Source organism: Electrophorus electricus, chromosome 6, assembly GCF_041902795.1.
Source record: "Electrophorus electricus isolate QZ-2024a chromosome 6, ASM4190279v1, whole genome shotgun sequence".
Lineage (NCBI taxonomy): Eukaryota > Metazoa > Chordata > Actinopteri > Gymnotiformes > Gymnotidae > Electrophorus > Electrophorus electricus.
This window is the reverse complement of record NC_137502.1, coordinates 33,095,239-33,111,706: the sequence shown is the minus strand read 5'-3', so window position 1 is coordinate 33,111,706 and position 16,468 is coordinate 33,095,239. Positions and strand designations below refer to the sequence as shown.

The following is a 16,468-nucleotide window of genomic DNA, read 5'->3' as shown; positions in this document are numbered from 1 at the left end:
TGTGTAGTTTGTGCCCAGACACGCACCCATCGCACTATCCCTGCTGGAAAGCTACAGTCCCCGCCACATCGCCCCTGGACCCACATTGCAACAGACTTCATCACAGACTTACCTGCCTCTGAGAGAAACATGGTCATAATGCTGGTAGTGGACAAGCTGTCTAACATGTCGCCTCATTCCTTTTCCTCACTTGCCTATTGCCTTGGAAACCGCAGAAGCCATGTTCACTTATGTATTTTGCATATTTGGTCTACCAGAAGAGATCTGATCATGGTTCCAAATTTACATCAAGTCTGGAGGCAGTTTTGTAAACTAGGAATATAACTATGAATCTCTCCTCTGGTCACCATCCTCAGTCGACTGGGTAACTCAAGAGGTCGGAAGGTTCCTCCACCAGTAGTGTACCTCACAAACTGACTGGCACAAATTCCTCACATGGACGGAATACGCCCGCAACTCGCTCACGCACTCCTCCACTTGGCTCACTCCCTTTGAATGCGTCCACGGTCATCTAAGATGCTCCTAGTCTGCCTTTAGTGTTGAGGAATAGTACATTATAAAAGCAAGTGACAGTACATTATGTAAAAAACAAACAAACAAAAAAAAACAGTTAAATGAGTCATATAATGAGGATTTGCCAATTAAATAATGCTGTTTGATATGCTACCTGCATAGAAATATTACTGAAATGATTCTCTTAACAGTGTGATCATGTTAATTTATCATAAAAAAGGCAATTGGATTTATTGGTTCCAAATGCACTTTTTTGTCAATTGCACTAGTTTTAAACTGTACAATTTATAAATTGTTCTGTAAAGTTGTTTACATGGTTACTGTATTGTCAGAATATCTCAGCAATAATCACAGGTTCTAGGTTTTGTTTTGTTTTTTCTTCATAAAAACAACATTTTTTATTTTCTACAGCGTGCGTTTCAGAAGTGGTCAATCAACTATTATTTTTAGCATTTATCATTTACTAAACTATAGTCTTGTTTAGATTGTGTGCATTTTCCTGATGCCTCACGATTAGCGTAGGTATATTCGTTATACATTGTTGTATATTGCGCAAATAAAATCTTCATTTAACAGGGAAATGTTTCATAGCCTAGAATCACAAAAGCTCTCATTCCAGCCCTACTATGGCGCTCAGGAATAACATTAATGCAGCCGCAGTTTTGAATTGTCGGTTGAACTGTTGCTTCGTTTATCTTAAAGCAACGTTTTTTTTTCACTGACGGCATGTTAGTAAAGTGTTCAGCAACACTTTAACTGATAACACATGTTAAACAACTATGTTGAACAAAACTGCCATGAAATCGTTACATCAGCGCCTCGCTTCATAAACAAGTGGTCATTTCAAAGTGACAACCGTGTGCTAAGGCATCGCGTTTTATCGCTCCTTCAATCTGGCGTTCATTTCCCAGAGGAGAGGAGCACTACGACATAAGGAAAGCAATCGAGGACGAACAATTCATAAAGGTATTATATCTACACATTGTCCCCCGTTAGAATTCGTCACATCGAACAAGCTCGTAACAGCAGATTCGCTGTTTGGCGCACACAATAACTGAACACTATTGTTAAATTAACATTATTGTTAATGAAGGCCAGGTGAGATGGGCACCTCGTCTCGGATTGTGTTCAGCTATTTAAAGCCCGGTTCGATTCAAGGAAATAGCTAGTCTTCCTTATTATCAGTCTCTCTAAACTTTTGTTTGGCTCTAATGGATGCATCAAGAGTCTCTGTGTTTGTGCTCCTGATTGCTGTCCTTAGTCTTGGTAAGTGTATTTTGGTGTTTCCTTTTTTCTTATGTGTTTCAGTGGATGACTTCTCCTGATAATCAACTTGACCACCCATCTCATGTTGTAGTATTAAGTTCTCCAGCAGAGCGACAGCAGCGAGGTGAAACTGGCTTGTTGCTATCACGAGTGATCAGAGACCACGAAGGTTTGAGTGCTCTTGACATTACGGTGTCTTTTTGGGATTTAACTACCAGGGCTCGGATGACCACTGTAGTTGTATCTGCAACTTATTTTGGCTAGGGTTAATGTCTACATCTTACAGCTACCTGTGTCGTGTCTGTTTAGATGCTCATGGTGACCTACTTCAGCTCCAGGATGAGGAAGGTGGCAGTTCAGCTTTTGAACGTTCTGTAGTGGTGAAGGGAGGAACTAAGGGTGTTTGAAGGTAAAGTGTAAGCACTGGAGTGCTCCAGTCTGTTTTGGAGAACCTGTGTAGTAGCAAACCACTCACTCATGTGGGTGTAATCCTCCAGGATTTGAAATGGTTCATCAAGGAATGTTCTGCTTTCAGGTGGTGTGAGTCTAAGGGATGGCGTTCTCTGCAGCTATTGCCCTGTGCTGTGAACTTGCAGCAGGCCACCAGTACATGCCATCTGAATTGTCATGTGGGTCTGCATGGTCACAGGCTCTGGCAATTGAGTCTACCCTGCAAATGGTTTCTGAATAAATGTTCTCAAACTACTGGTCAACTTGCTTTCTTTTCCCAAAGACAAGTTTGCCTGGAGTGGTCTGGATCTTTTAAAAGCAGTATTTAAATTCCTGATTACATGAAGCCTACATTCCTGCCAATCTTGACTTAAATGGACCAAAAGACAGGTGAATTTACTGTTAATTCAGCTTGAATGAGTGGGGTGGATGTGTAATATGTCTGTATTTTGGAATGGAAGTACAGAAAGCTGGCTTTCTTTTGGCACAGAGGAGAGCTGGTATTCATAATGAGAGTTCAAGGCTGCAATGCCTTACCATGAACTACTTGGTAGCTTATTCTGTTACCATCATACATTGTTAACGGGCACAGTCATTCCACTGAATTGGTGTTGGCAAAGGACCCATTATCTTGGCCACTGTAGTGGAAACTATGCCAAAATTCACACATTCCATGTAAGAAAGCTCTCAAAACAAATGGGGTGGCTTATATGCACTGACTTGATCAATGTAAGGGCAGGTTTTTTTGTTTTGTTTCCCCCCCCCTTTTAGTTGTACTACAACAAACAATCTTCCAGAAATGACTGACTGACTGTGGTGTGTAATCATGTTTGCCCCAAATCAATGAGGTCTTGCCTGACCTTCCAGAGATGATGAAGGATATTCTAGAAGAGACCTTCCATTCCCTTGGGCTGGCGCCATATGATTTTCTGTTCAAGCCTGCAAAGTCCTGGTTGCGTGGGAGTTGAGATAGTAGGCGGCATTCAAGAGAAAGCTAAAATATAAAAGCATTCACATTGTATACTTACACAGAAAATTATTTATTTTATTTGCAGCCTAGGCTCCTGAAACCAGTAGCACTTGTGTTGATGCCTCCCCAGGACCACCTGCATTCTTGCAGTCACTTTCACCTACAAGTTAATTCTCAACCTCGTCCAACAGCTGCCAAAACCCTCATAAAGAATGGATGGATACCTTTATGATCCATGGGCTACATTCCCAGACAAATTGATGCGATCATTCGACAGAGGAAAAAAACCTACCTAGACCACGAATGAGAAAGAAAGCGATCTGGATTGTAGTGTGTGAGATGATGTCCAAGACTTTATGCATAAATCAAAGGAACTCTACTGATAGTGGCAAAATATCCTCCATCTGTGCAAGACAGAATAGAGACTTGATTGGGCTGGATGAATAAATGGAGATATTGGCTTGGTGCTAACACAAAATAAATATGTGAAGGATCTACTTCATGAAGAGGCTGAACAAATTTAACCTTACCCCTAATATCACCAACTACCAAAAACAAGGACTTCAATATAATTTATTAAAAACTGATGCAGTAGAATCTTTTTAAACTTGATCTGGTGATAGCCAAGGGCTGCCGTTCTCGCAGTCAAACTTGCCCTAGAGCAATGGAGACACTGGTTAGAAGGGGCTGAACACCCCTTCTTGGTATACACAGACCATCGAAACCTAGAGTACCTACGGTCAGCTCGATGACTCAATCCAAGACAAGCTAGGTGGTCTCCCGGTTTAACTTCACTGTGTCTTACAGACCCGGTTCCAAGAATCAAAAGGTAGATGCCTTGTCACAGATCTATGACAAGAGAGAGACCAACCCGAATCGAGAGACCATCCTGCCTAATAGCTGCTTCCTAGCTCCCATACGTTGGCGCTTCCAAGACGACCTGGAGAATGCTCTGAAGGATGACCCTAGCCCAGAGGAATGCCCCCCAGAAAAACAATACATTTCAGCTTCCCACAGAGGAACATTACTAGAATGGGCTCATACGACCTTATGTAACGGACATCTGGGTATCACTCGCACCACGTAAGTTTTGGTGGCCCTCCCTTCCTCACGATATGCGTGCTTTACATGATGTCTTGTGTAGTCTGTGCCCAGTCACGCACCCATCGCACTATCCCTGCTGGAAAGCTACAGTCCCTGCCACATCGCCCCTGGACCCACATTGCAACAGACTTCATCACAGACTTACCTGCCTCTGAGAGAAACATGGTCATAATGCTGGTAGTGGACAAGCTGTCTAACATGTCGCCTCATTCCTTTTCCTCACTTGCCTATGGCCTTGGAAACCGCAGAAGCCATGTTCACTTATGTATTTTGCATATTTGGTCTACCAGAAGAGATCTGATCATGGTTCCAAATTTACATCAAGTCTGGAGGCAGTTTTGTAAACTAGGAATATAACTATGAATCGCTCCTCTGGTCATCATCCCCAGTCGACTGGGTAACTCAAGAGGTCGGAAGGTTCCTCCACCAGTAGTGTACCTCACAAACTGACTGGCACAAATTCCTCACATGGGCGGAATACGCCCGCAACTCGCTCAGGCACTCCTCCACTTGGCTCACTCCCTTTGAATGCATCCACGGTCATCTAAGATGCTCCTAGTCTGCCTGTAGTGTTGAGGAATAGTACATTATAAAAGCAAGTGACTGTACATTATTTAAAAAACAAACAAACAAACAAACAAAAAAAACAGTTAAATTAGTCATATAATGAGGATTTGACAATTAAATAATGCTGTTTGATATGCCAACTGCATAGAAATATTACTGAAATGATTCTCTTAACAGTGTGATCATGTTAATTTATCATAAAAAAGGCAATTGGATTCATTGGTTCCAAAGGCACTTTTTTGTCAATTGCACTAGTTTTAAACTGTACAATTTATAAATTGTTCTGTAAAGTTGTTTACATGGTTACTGTATTGTCAGAATATCTCAGCAAAAATCACAGGTTCTAGGTTGTGTTTTGTTTTTTCTTCGTAAAAACAACATTTTTTATTTTCTACAGCGTGCGTTTCAGAAGTGGTCAATCAACTATTATTTTTAGCATTTATCATTTACTAAACTATAGTCTTATTTAGATTGTGTGCATTTTCCTGATGCCTCACGATTAGCGTAGGCATATTCGTTATACATTTGGCTTTCTTTTGGCACAGAGGAGAGCTGGTATTCACAATGAGAGTTCAAGGCTGCAATGCCTTACCATGAACTACTTGGTAGCTTATTCTGTTACCATCATACATTGTTAACGGGCACAGTCATGCCACTGAATTGGTGTGTTGGCAAAGGACCCATTATCTTGGCCACTGTAGTGGAAACTATGCCAAAATTCACACATTCCATGTAAGAAAGCTCTCAAAACAAATGGGGTGGTTTATATGCACTGACTTGATCAATGTAAGGGCAGGTTTTTTTGTTTTGTTTCCCCCACACTTTTAGTTGTACTACAACAAACAATCTTCCAGAAATGACTGACTGACTTGGGGCAAACATGATTACACACCACAATCAATGAGGTCTTGCCTGACCTTCCAGAGATGATGAAGGATATTCTAGAAGAGACCTTCCATTCCCTTGGGCTGGCGACATATCATTTTCAGTTCAAGCCTGCAAAGTCCTGGCTGCGTGGGAGCTGAGATAGTAGGCTGCATTCAAGAGAAAGCTAAAATATAAAAGCATTCACATTGTATTCTTACACAGAAAATTATTTATTTTATTTGCAGCCTAGGCTCCTGAAACCAGTAGCACTTCTGTTGATGCCTCCCCAGGACCACCTGCATTCTTGCAGTCACTTTCACCTACAAGTTAATTCTCAACCTCGTCCAACAGCAGCCAAAACCCTCATACAGAATGGATGGATACCTTTATGATCCATGGGCTACATTCCCAGACAAATTGACGCGATCATTCGACAGAGGAAAAAAACCTACCTAGACCACGAATGAGAAAGAAAGCGATCTGGATTGTAGTGTGTGAGATGATGTCCAAGACTTTATGCATAAATCAAAGGAACTCTACTGATGGTGGCAAAATAATCTCCATCTGTGTAAGACAGAATAGAGACATGATTGGGTTGGATGAATAAATGGAGATATTGGCTTGGTGCTAACACAAAATAAATATGTGAAGGATCTACTTCATGAAGAGGCTGAACGAATTTAACCTTACCCCTAATATCACCAACTACCAAAAACAAGGACTTCAATATAATTTATTAAAAACTGAGGCAGTAGAATCTTTTTAAACTTGATGTGGTGATAGCCAAGGGCCGCCATTCTCGCAGTCAAACTTGCCCTAGAGCAATGGAGACACTGGTTAGAAGGGGCTGAACACCCCTTCTTGGTATACACAGACCATCGAAACCTAGAGTACCTACGGTCAGCTCGATGACTCAATCCAAGACAAGCTAGGTGGTCTCCCGGTTTAACTTCACTGTGTCTTACAGACCCGGTTCCAAGAATCAAAAGGTAGATGCCTTGTCACAGATCTATGACAAGAGAGAGACCAACCCGAATCGAGAGACCATCCTGCCTAATAGCTGCTTCCTAGCTCCCATACGTTGGCGCTTCCAAGACGACCTGGAGAATGCTCTGAAGGATGACACTAGCCCAGAGGAATGCCCCCCAGAAAAACAATACATTTCAGCTTCCCACAGAGGAACATGACTAGAATGGGCTCATACGACCTTATGTAACGGACATCTGGGTATCACTCGCACCACGTACGTTTTGGTGGCCCTCCCTTCCTCACGATATGCGTGCGTTACATGATGTCTTGTGTAGTTTGTGCCCAGACACGCACCCATCGCACTATCCCTGCTGGAAAGCTACAGTCCCCGCCACATCGCCCCTGGACCCACATTGCAACAGACTTCATCACAGACTTACCTGCCTCTGAGAGAAACATGGTCATAATGCTGGTAGTGGACAAGCTGTCTAACATGTCGCCTCATTCCTTTTCCTCACTTGCCTATTGCCTTGGAAACCGCAGAAGCCATGTTCACTTATGTATTTTGCATATTTGGTCTACCAGAAGAGATCTGATCATGGTTCCAAATTTACATCAAGTCTGGAGGCAGTTTTGTAAACTAGGAATATAACTATGAATCTCTCCTCTGGTCACCATCCTCAGTCGACTGGGTAACTCAAGAGGTCGGAAGGTTCCTCCACCAGTAGTGTACCTCACAAACTGACTGGCACAAATTCCTCACATGGACGGAATACGCCCGCAACTCGCTCACGCACTCCTCCACTTGGCTCACTCCCTTTGAATGCGTCCACGGTCATCTAAGATGCTCCTAGTCTGCCTTTAGTGTTGAGGAATAGTACATTATAAAAGCAAGTGACAGTACATTATGTAAAAAACAAACAAACAAAAAAAAACAGTTAAATGAGTCATATAATGAGGATTTGCCAATTAAATAATGCTGTTTGATATGCTACCTGCATAGAAATATTACTGAAATGATTCTCTTAACAGTGTGATCATGTTAATTTATCATAAAAAAGGCAATTGGATTTATTGGTTCCAAATGCACTTTTTTGTCAATTGCACTAGTTTTAAACTGTACAATTTATAAATTGTTCTGTAAAGTTGTTTACATGGTTACTGTATTGTCAGAATATCTCAGCAATAATCACAGGTTCTAGGTTTTGTTTTGTTTTTTCTTCATAAAAACAACATTTTTTATTTTCTACAGCGTGCGTTTCAGAAGTGGTCAATCAACTATTATTTTTAGCATTTATCATTTACTAAACTATAGTCTTGTTTAGATTGTGTGCATTTTCCTGATGCCTCACGATTAGCGTAGGTATATTCGTTATACATTGTTGTATATTGCGCAAATAAAATCTTCATTTAACAGGGAAATGTTTCATAGCCTAGAATCACAAAAGCTCTCATTCCAGCCCTACTATGGCGCTCAGGAATAACATTAATGCAGCCGCAGTTTTGAATTGTCGGTTGAACTGTTGCTTCGTTTATCTTAAAGCAACGTTTTTTTTTCACTGACGGCATGTTAGTAAAGTGTTCAGCAACACTTTAACTGATAACACATGTTAAACAACTATGTTGAACAAAACTGCCATGAAATCGTTACATCAGCGCCTCGCTTCATAAACAAGTGGTCATTTCAAAGTGACAACCGTGTGCTAAGGCATCGCGTTTTATCGCTCCTTCAATCTGGCGTTCATTTCCCAGAGGAGAGGAGCACTACGACATAAGGAAAGCAATCGAGGACGAACAATTCATAAAGGTATTATGTCTACACATTGTCCCCCGTTAGAATTCGTCACATCGAACAAGCTCGTAACAGCAGATTCGCTGTTTGGCGCACACAATAACTGAACACTATTGTTAAATTAACATTATTGTTAATGAAGGCCAGGTGAGATGGGCACCTCGTCTCGGATTGTGTTCAGCTATTTAAAGCCCGGTTCGATTCAAGGAAATAGCTAGTCTTCCTTATTATCAGTCTCTCTAAACTTTTGTTTGGCTCTAATGGATGCATCAAGAGTCTCTGTGTTTGTGCTCCTGATTGCTGTCCTTAGTCTTGGTAAGTGTATTTTGGTGTTTCCTTTTTTTCTTATGTGTTTCAGTGGATGACTTCTCCTGATAATCAACTTGACCACCCATCTCATGTTGTAGTATTAAGTTCTCCAGCAGAGCGACAGCAGCGAGGTGAAACTGGCTTGTTGCTATCACGAGTGATCAGAGACCACGAAGGTTTGAGTGCTCTTGACATTACGGTGTCTTTTTGGGATTTAACTACCAGGGCTCGGATGACCACTGTAGTTGTATCTGCAACTTATTTTGGCTAGGGTTAATGTCTACATCTTACAGCTACCTGTGTCGTGTCTGTTTAGATGCTCATGGTGACCTACTTCAGCTCCAGGATGAGGAAGGTGGCAGTTCAGCTTTTGAACGTTCTGTAGTGGTGAAGGGAGGAACTAAGGGTGTTTGAAGGTAAAGTGTAAGCACTGGAGTGCTCCAGTCTGTTTTGGAGAACCTGTGTAGTAGCAAACCACTCACTCATGTGGGTGTAATCCTCCAGGATTTGAAATGGTTCATCAAGGAATGTTCTGCTTTCAGGTGGTGTGAGTCTAAGGGATGGCGTTCTCTGCAGCTATTGCCCTGTGCTGTGAACTTGCAGCAGGCCACCAGTACATGCCATCTGAATTGTCATGTGGGTCTGCATGGTCACAGGCTCTGGCAATTGAGTCTACCCTGCAAATGGTTTCTGAATAAATGTTCTCAAACTACTGGTCAACTTGCTTTCTTTTCCCAAAGACAAGTTTGCCTGGAGTGGTCTGGATCTTTTAAAAGCAGTATTTAAATTCCTGATTACATGAAGCCTACATTCCTGCCAATCTTGACTTAAATGGACCAAAAGACAGGTGAATTTACTGTTAATTCAGCTTGAATGAGTGGGGTGGATGTGTAATATGTCTGTATTTTGGAATGGAAGTACAGAAAGCTGGCTTTCTTTTGGCACAGAGGAGAGCTGGTATTCATAATGAGAGTTCAAGGCTGCAATGCCTTACCATGAACTACTTGGTAGCTTATTCTGTTACCATCATACATTGTTAACGGGCACAGTCATTCCACTGAATTGGTGTTGGCAAAGGACCCATTATCTTGGCCACTGTAGTGGAAACTATGCCAAAATTCACACATTCCATGTAAGAAAGCTCTCAAAACAAATGGGGTGGTTTATATGCACTGACTTGATCAATGTAAGGGCAGGTTTTTTTGTTTTGTTTCCCCCCCCCTTTTAGTTGTACTACAACAAACAATCTTCCAGAAATGACTGACTGACTTGGGGCAAACATGATTACACACCACAATCAATGAGGTCTTGCCTGACCTTCCAGAGATGATGAAGGATATTCTAGAAGAGACCTTCCATTCCCTTGGGCTGGCGCCATATGATTTTCTGTTCAAGCCTGCAAAGTCCTGGTTGCGTGGGAGTTGAGATAGTAGGCGGCATTCAAGAGAAAGCTAAAATATAAAAGCATTCACATTGTATACTTACACAGAAAATTATTTATTTTATTTGCAGCCTAGGCTCCTGAAACCAGTAGCACTTGTGTTGATGCCTCCCCAGGACCACCTGCATTCTTGCAGTCACTTTCACCTACAAGTTAATTCTCAACCTCGTCCAACAGCTGCCAAAACCCTCATAAAGAATGGATGGATACCTTTATGATCCATGGGCTACATTCCCAGACAAATTGATGCGATCATTCGACAGAGGAAAAAAACCTACCTAGACCACGAATGAGAAAGGAAGCGATCTGGATTGTAGTGTGTGAGATGATGTCCAAGACTTTATGCATAAATCAAAGGAACTCTACTGATGGTGGCAAAATATCCTCCATCTGTGCAAGACAGAATAGAGACTTGATTGGGCTGGATGAATAAATGGAGATATTGGCTTGGTGCTAACACAAAATAAATATGTGAAGGATCTACTTCATGAAGAGGCTGAACAAATTTAACCTTACCCCTAATATCACCAACTACCAAAAACAAGGACTTCAATATAATTTATTAAAAACTGATGCAGTAGAATCTTTTTAAACTTGATCTGGTGATAGCCAAGGGCTGCCGTTCTCGCAGTCAAACTTGCCCTAGAGCAATGGAGACACTGGTTAGAAGGGGCTGAACACCCCTTCTTGGTATACACAGACCATCGAAACCTAGAGTACCTACGGTCAGCTCGATGACTCAATCCAAGACAAGCTAGGTGGTCTCCCGGTTTAACTTCACTGTGTCTTACAGACCCGGTTCCAAGAATCAAAAGGTAGATGCCTTGTCACAGATCTATGACAAGAGAGAGACCAACCCGAATCGAGAGACCATCCTGCCTAATAGCTGCTTCCTAGCTCCCATACGTTGGCGCTTCCAAGACGACCTGGAGAATGCTCTGAAGGATGACACTAGCCCAGAGGAATGCCCCCCAGAAAAACAATACATTTCAGCTTCCCACAGAGGAACATGACTAGAATGGGCTCATACGACCTTATGTAACGGACATCTGGGTATCACTCGCACCACGTTCGTTTTGGTGGCCCTCCCTTCCTCACGATATGCGTGCGTTACATGATGTCTTGTGTAGTTTGTGCCCAGACACGCACCCATCGCACTATCCCTGCTGGAAAGCTACAGTCCCCGCCACATCGCCCCTGGACCCACATTGCAACAGACTTCATCACAGACTTACCTGCCTCTGAGAGAAACATGGTCATAATGCTGGTAGTGGACAAGCTGTCTAACATGTCGCCTCATTCCTTTTCCTCACTTGCCTATTGCCTTGGAAACCGCAGAAGCCATGTTCACTTATGTATTTTGCATATTTGGTCTACCAGAAGAGATCTGATCATGGTTCCAAATTTACATCAAGTCTGGAGGCAGTTTTGTAAACTAGGAATATAACTATGAATCTCTCCTCTGGTCACCATCCTCAGTCGACTGGGTAACTCAAGAGGTCGGAAGGTTCCTCCACCAGTAGTGTACCTCACAAACTGACTGGCACAAATTCCTCACATGGACGGAATACGCCCGCAACTCGCTCACGCACTCCTCCACTTGGCTCACTCCCTTTGAATGCGTCCACGGTCATCTAAGATGCTCCTAGTCTGCCTTTAGTGTTGAGGAATAGTACATTATAAAAGCAAGTGACAGTACATTATGTAAAAAACAAACAAACAAAAAAAAACAGTTAAATGAGTCATATAATGAGGATTTGCCAATTAAATAATGCTGTTTGATATGCTACCTGCATAAAAATATTACTGAAATGATTCTCTTAACAGTGTGATCATGTTAATTTATCATAAAAAAGGCAATTGGATTTATTGGTTCCAAATGCACTTTTTTGTCAATTGCACTAGTTTTAAACTGTACAATTTATAAATTGTTCTGTAAAGTTGTTTACATGGTTACTGTATTGTCAGAATATCTCAGCAATAATCACAGGTTCTAGGTTTTGTTTTGTTTTTTCTTCATAAAAACATTTTTTATTTTCTACAGCGTGCGTTTCAGAAGTGGTCAATCAACTATTATTTTTAGCATTTATCATTTACTAAACTATAGTCTTGTTTAGATTGTGTGCATTTTCCTGATGCCTCACGATTAGCGTAGGTATATTCGTTATACATTGTTGTATATTGCGCAAATAAAATCTTCATTTAACAGGGAAATGTTTCATAGCCTAGAATCACAAAAGCTCTCATTCCAGCCCTACTATGGCGCTCAGGAATAACATTAATGCAGCCGCAGTTTTGAATTGTCGGTTGAACTGTTGCTTCGTTTATCTTAAAGCAACGTTTTTTTTTCACTGACGGCATGTTAGTAAAGTGTTCAGCAACACTTTAACTGATAACACATGTTAAACAACTATGTTGAACAAAACTGCCATGAAATCGTTACATCAGCGCCTCGCTTCATAAACAAGTGGTCATTTCAAAGTGACAACCGTGTGCTAAGGCATCGCGTTTTATCGCTCCTTCAATCTGGCGTTCATTTCCCAGAGGAGAGGAGCACTACGACATAAGGAAAGCAATCGAGGACGAACAATTCATAAAGGTATTATGTCTACACATTGTCCCCCGTTAGAATTCGTCACATCGAACAAGCTCGTAACAGCAGATTCGCTGTTTGGCGCACACAATAACTGAACACTATTGTTAAATTAACATTATTGTTAATGAAGGCCAGGTGAGATGGGCACCTCGTCTCGGATTGTGTTCAGCTATTTAAAGCCCGGTTCGATTCAAGGAAATAGCTAGTCTTCCTTATTATCAGTCTCTCTAAACTTTTGTTTAGCTCTAATGCATGCATCAAGAGTCTCTGTGTTTGTGCTCCTGATTGCTGTCCTTAGTCTTGGTAAGTGTATTTTGGTGTTTCCTTTTTTCTTATGTGTTTCAGTGGATGACTTCTCCTGATAATCAACTTGACCACCCATCTCATGTTGTAGTATTAAGTTCTCCAGCAGAGCGACAGCAGCGAGGTGAAACTGGCTTGTTGCTATCACGAGTGATCAGAGACCACGAAGGTTTGAGTGCTCTTGACATTACGGTGTCTTTTTGGGATTTAACTACCAGGGCTCGGATGACCACTGTAGTTGTATCTGCAACTTATTTTGGCTAGGGTTAATGTCTACATCTTGCAGCTACCTGTGTCGTGTCTGTTTAGATGCTCATGGTGACCTGCCCCAGCTCAGACTACAGCTCCAGGATGAGGAAGGTGGCAATTCAGCTTTTGAACGTTCTGTAGTGGTGAAGGGAGGAACTAAGGGTGTTTGAAGGTAAAGTGTAAGCACTGGAGTGCTCCAGTCTGTTTTGGAGAACCTGTGTAGTAGCAAACCACTCACTCATGTGGGTGTAATCCTCCAGGATTTGAAATGGTTCATCAAGGAATGTTCTGCTTTCAGGTGGTGTGAGTCTAAGGGATGGCGTTCTCTGCAGCTATTGCCCTGTGCTGTGAACTTGCAGCAGGCCACCAGTACATGCCATCTGAATTGTCATGTGGGTCTGCATGGTCACAGGCTCTGGCAATTGAGTCTACCCTGCAAATGGTTTCTGAATAAATGTTCTCAAACTACTGGTCAACTTGCTTTCTTTTCCCAAAGACAAGTTTGCCTGGAGTGGTCTGGATCTTTTAAAAGCAGTATTTAAATTCCTGATTACATGAAGCCTACATTCCTGCCAATCTTGACTTAAATGGACCAAAAGCCAGGCGAATTTACTGTTAATTCAGCTTGAATGAGTGGGGAGATGTGTAATATGTCTGTATTTTGGAATGGAAGTACAGAAAGCTGGCTTTCTTTTGGCACAGAGGAGAGCTGGTACTCACAATGAGAGTTCAAGGCTGCAATGCCTTACCATGAACTACTTGGTAGCTTATTCTGTTACCATCATACATTGTTAACGGGCACAGTCATTCCACTGAATTGGTGTTGGCAAAGGACCCATTATCTTGGCCACTGTAGTGGAAACTATGCCAAAATTCACACATTCCATGTAAGAAAGCTCTCAAAACAAATGGGGAGGTTTATATGCACTGACTTGATCAATGTAAGGGCAGGTTTTTTTGTTTTGTTTCCCCCCCCCCCCCCCTTTTAGTTGTACTACAACAAATAATCTTCCAGAAATGACTGACTGACTTGGGGCAAACATGATTACACACCACAATCAATGAGGTCTTGCCTGACCTTCCAGAGATGATGAAGGATATTCTAGAAGAGACCTTCCATTCCCTTGGGCTGGTGACATATGATTTTCAGTTCAAGCCTGCAAAGTCCTGGCTGCGTGGGAGCTGAGATAGTAGGCTGCATTCAAGAGAAAGCTAAAATATAAAAGCATTCACATTGTATTCTTACACAGAAAATTATTTATTTTATTTGCAGCCTAGGCTCCTGAAACCAGTAGCACTTCTGTTGATGCCTCCCCAGGACCACCTGCATTCTTGCAGTCACTTTCACCTACAAGTTAATTTTCAACCTCGTCCAACAGCAGCCAAAACCCTCATACAGAATGGATGGATACCTTTATGATCCATGGGCTACATTCCCAGACAAATTGACGCAATCATTCGACAGAGGAAAAAAACCTACCTAGACCACGAATGAGAAAGAAAGCGATCTGGATTGTAGTGTGTGAGATGATGTCCAAGACTTTATGCATAAATCAAAGGAACTCTACTGATGGTGGCAAAATAATCTCCATCTGTGTAAGACAGAATAGAGACATGATTGGGCTGGATGAATAAATGGAGATATTGGCTTGGTGCTAACACAAAATAAATATGTGAAGGATCTACTTCATGAAGAGGCTGAACGAATTTAACCTTACCCCTAATATCACCAACTACCAAAAACAAGGACTTCAATATAATTTATTAAAAACTGAGGCAGTAGAATCTTTTTAAACTTGATGTGGTGATAGCCAAGGGCCGCCATTCTCGCAGTCAAACTTGCCCTAGAGCAATGGAGACACTGGTTAGAAGGGGCTGAACACCCCTTCTTGGTATACACAGACCATCGAAACCTAGAGTACCTACGGTCAGTTCGATGACTCAATCCAAGACAAGCTAGGTGGTCTCCCGGTTTAACTTCACTGTGTCTTACAGACCCGGTTCCAAGAATCAAAAGGTAGATGCCTTGTCACAGATCTATGACAAGAGAGAGACCAACCCGAATCGAGAGACCATCCTGCCTAATAGCTGCTTCCTAGCTCCCATACGTTGGCGCTTCCAAGACGACCTGGAGAATGCTCTGAAGGATGACACTAGCCCAGAGGAATGCCCCCCAGAAAAACAATACATTTCAGCTTCCCACAGAGGAACATGACTAGAATGGGCTCATACGACCTTATGTAACGGACATCTGGGTATCACTCGCACCACGTACGTTTTGGTGGCCCTCCCTTCCTCACGATATGCGTGCGTTACATGATGTCTTGTGTAGTTTGTGCCCAGACACGCACCCATCGCACTATCCCTGCTGGAAAGCTACAGTCCCCGCCACATCGCCCCTGGACCCACATTGCAACAGACTTCATCACAGACTTACCTGCCTCTGAGAGAAACATGGTCATAATGCTGGTAGTGGACAAGCTGTCTAACATTTCGCCTCATTCCTTTTCCTCACTTGCCTATTGCCTTGGAAACCGCAGAAGCCATGTTCACTTATGTATTTTGCATATTTGGTCTACCAGAAGAGATCTGATCATGGTTCCAAATTTACATCAAGTCTGGAGGCAGTTTTGTAAACTAGGAATATAACTATGAATCTCTCCTCTGGTCACCATCCTCAGTCGACTGGGTAACTCAAGAGGTCGGAAGGTTCCTCCACCAGTAGTGTACCTCACAAACTGACTGGCACAAATTCCTCACATGGACGGAATACGCCCGCAACTCGCTCACGCACTCCTCCACTTGGCTCACTCCCTTTGAATGCGTCCACGGTCATCTAAGATGCTCCTAGTCTGCCTTTAGTGTTGAGGAATAGTACATTATAAAAGCAAGTGACAGTACATTATGTAAAAAACAAACAAACAAAAAAAAACAGTTAAATGAGTCATATAATGAGGATTTGCCAATTAAATAATGCTGTTTGATATGCTACCTGCATAGAAATATTACTGAAATGATTCTCTTAACAGTGTGATCATGTTAATTTATCATAAAAAAGGCAATTGGATTTAT

At 42.1% G+C, this 16,468-nt stretch overlaps 3 long non-coding RNA genes across 3 annotated transcripts; all 3 read left to right on the top strand.

Moving 5' to 3' along the window:
* Nucleotides 1-1,682: 1,682 nt before the first annotated feature.
* On the top strand, nt 1,683-2,462 carry LOC145658443 (uncharacterized). Its single transcript, XR_014124012.1, has 4 exons — nt 1,683-1,779; nt 1,871-1,948; nt 2,089-2,188; nt 2,315-2,462. It is a non-coding gene; the product is annotated as an uncharacterized LOC145658443 (long non-coding RNA).
* A 6,254-nt stretch (nt 2,463-8,716) lies between these two features.
* Nucleotides 8,717-9,497, top strand: LOC118241179 (uncharacterized). Its single transcript, XR_004775886.2, has 4 exons — nt 8,717-8,813; nt 8,906-8,983; nt 9,124-9,223; nt 9,350-9,497. It is a non-coding gene; the product is annotated as an uncharacterized LOC118241179 (long non-coding RNA).
* Nucleotides 9,498-13,064: 3,567 nt separating this feature from the next.
* LOC145658454 (uncharacterized) lies at nt 13,065-13,842 on the top strand. Its single transcript, XR_014124023.1, has 4 exons — nt 13,065-13,147; nt 13,239-13,316; nt 13,457-13,568; nt 13,695-13,842. It is a non-coding gene; the product is annotated as an uncharacterized LOC145658454 (long non-coding RNA).
* Nucleotides 13,843-16,468: the final 2,626 nt, after the last annotated feature.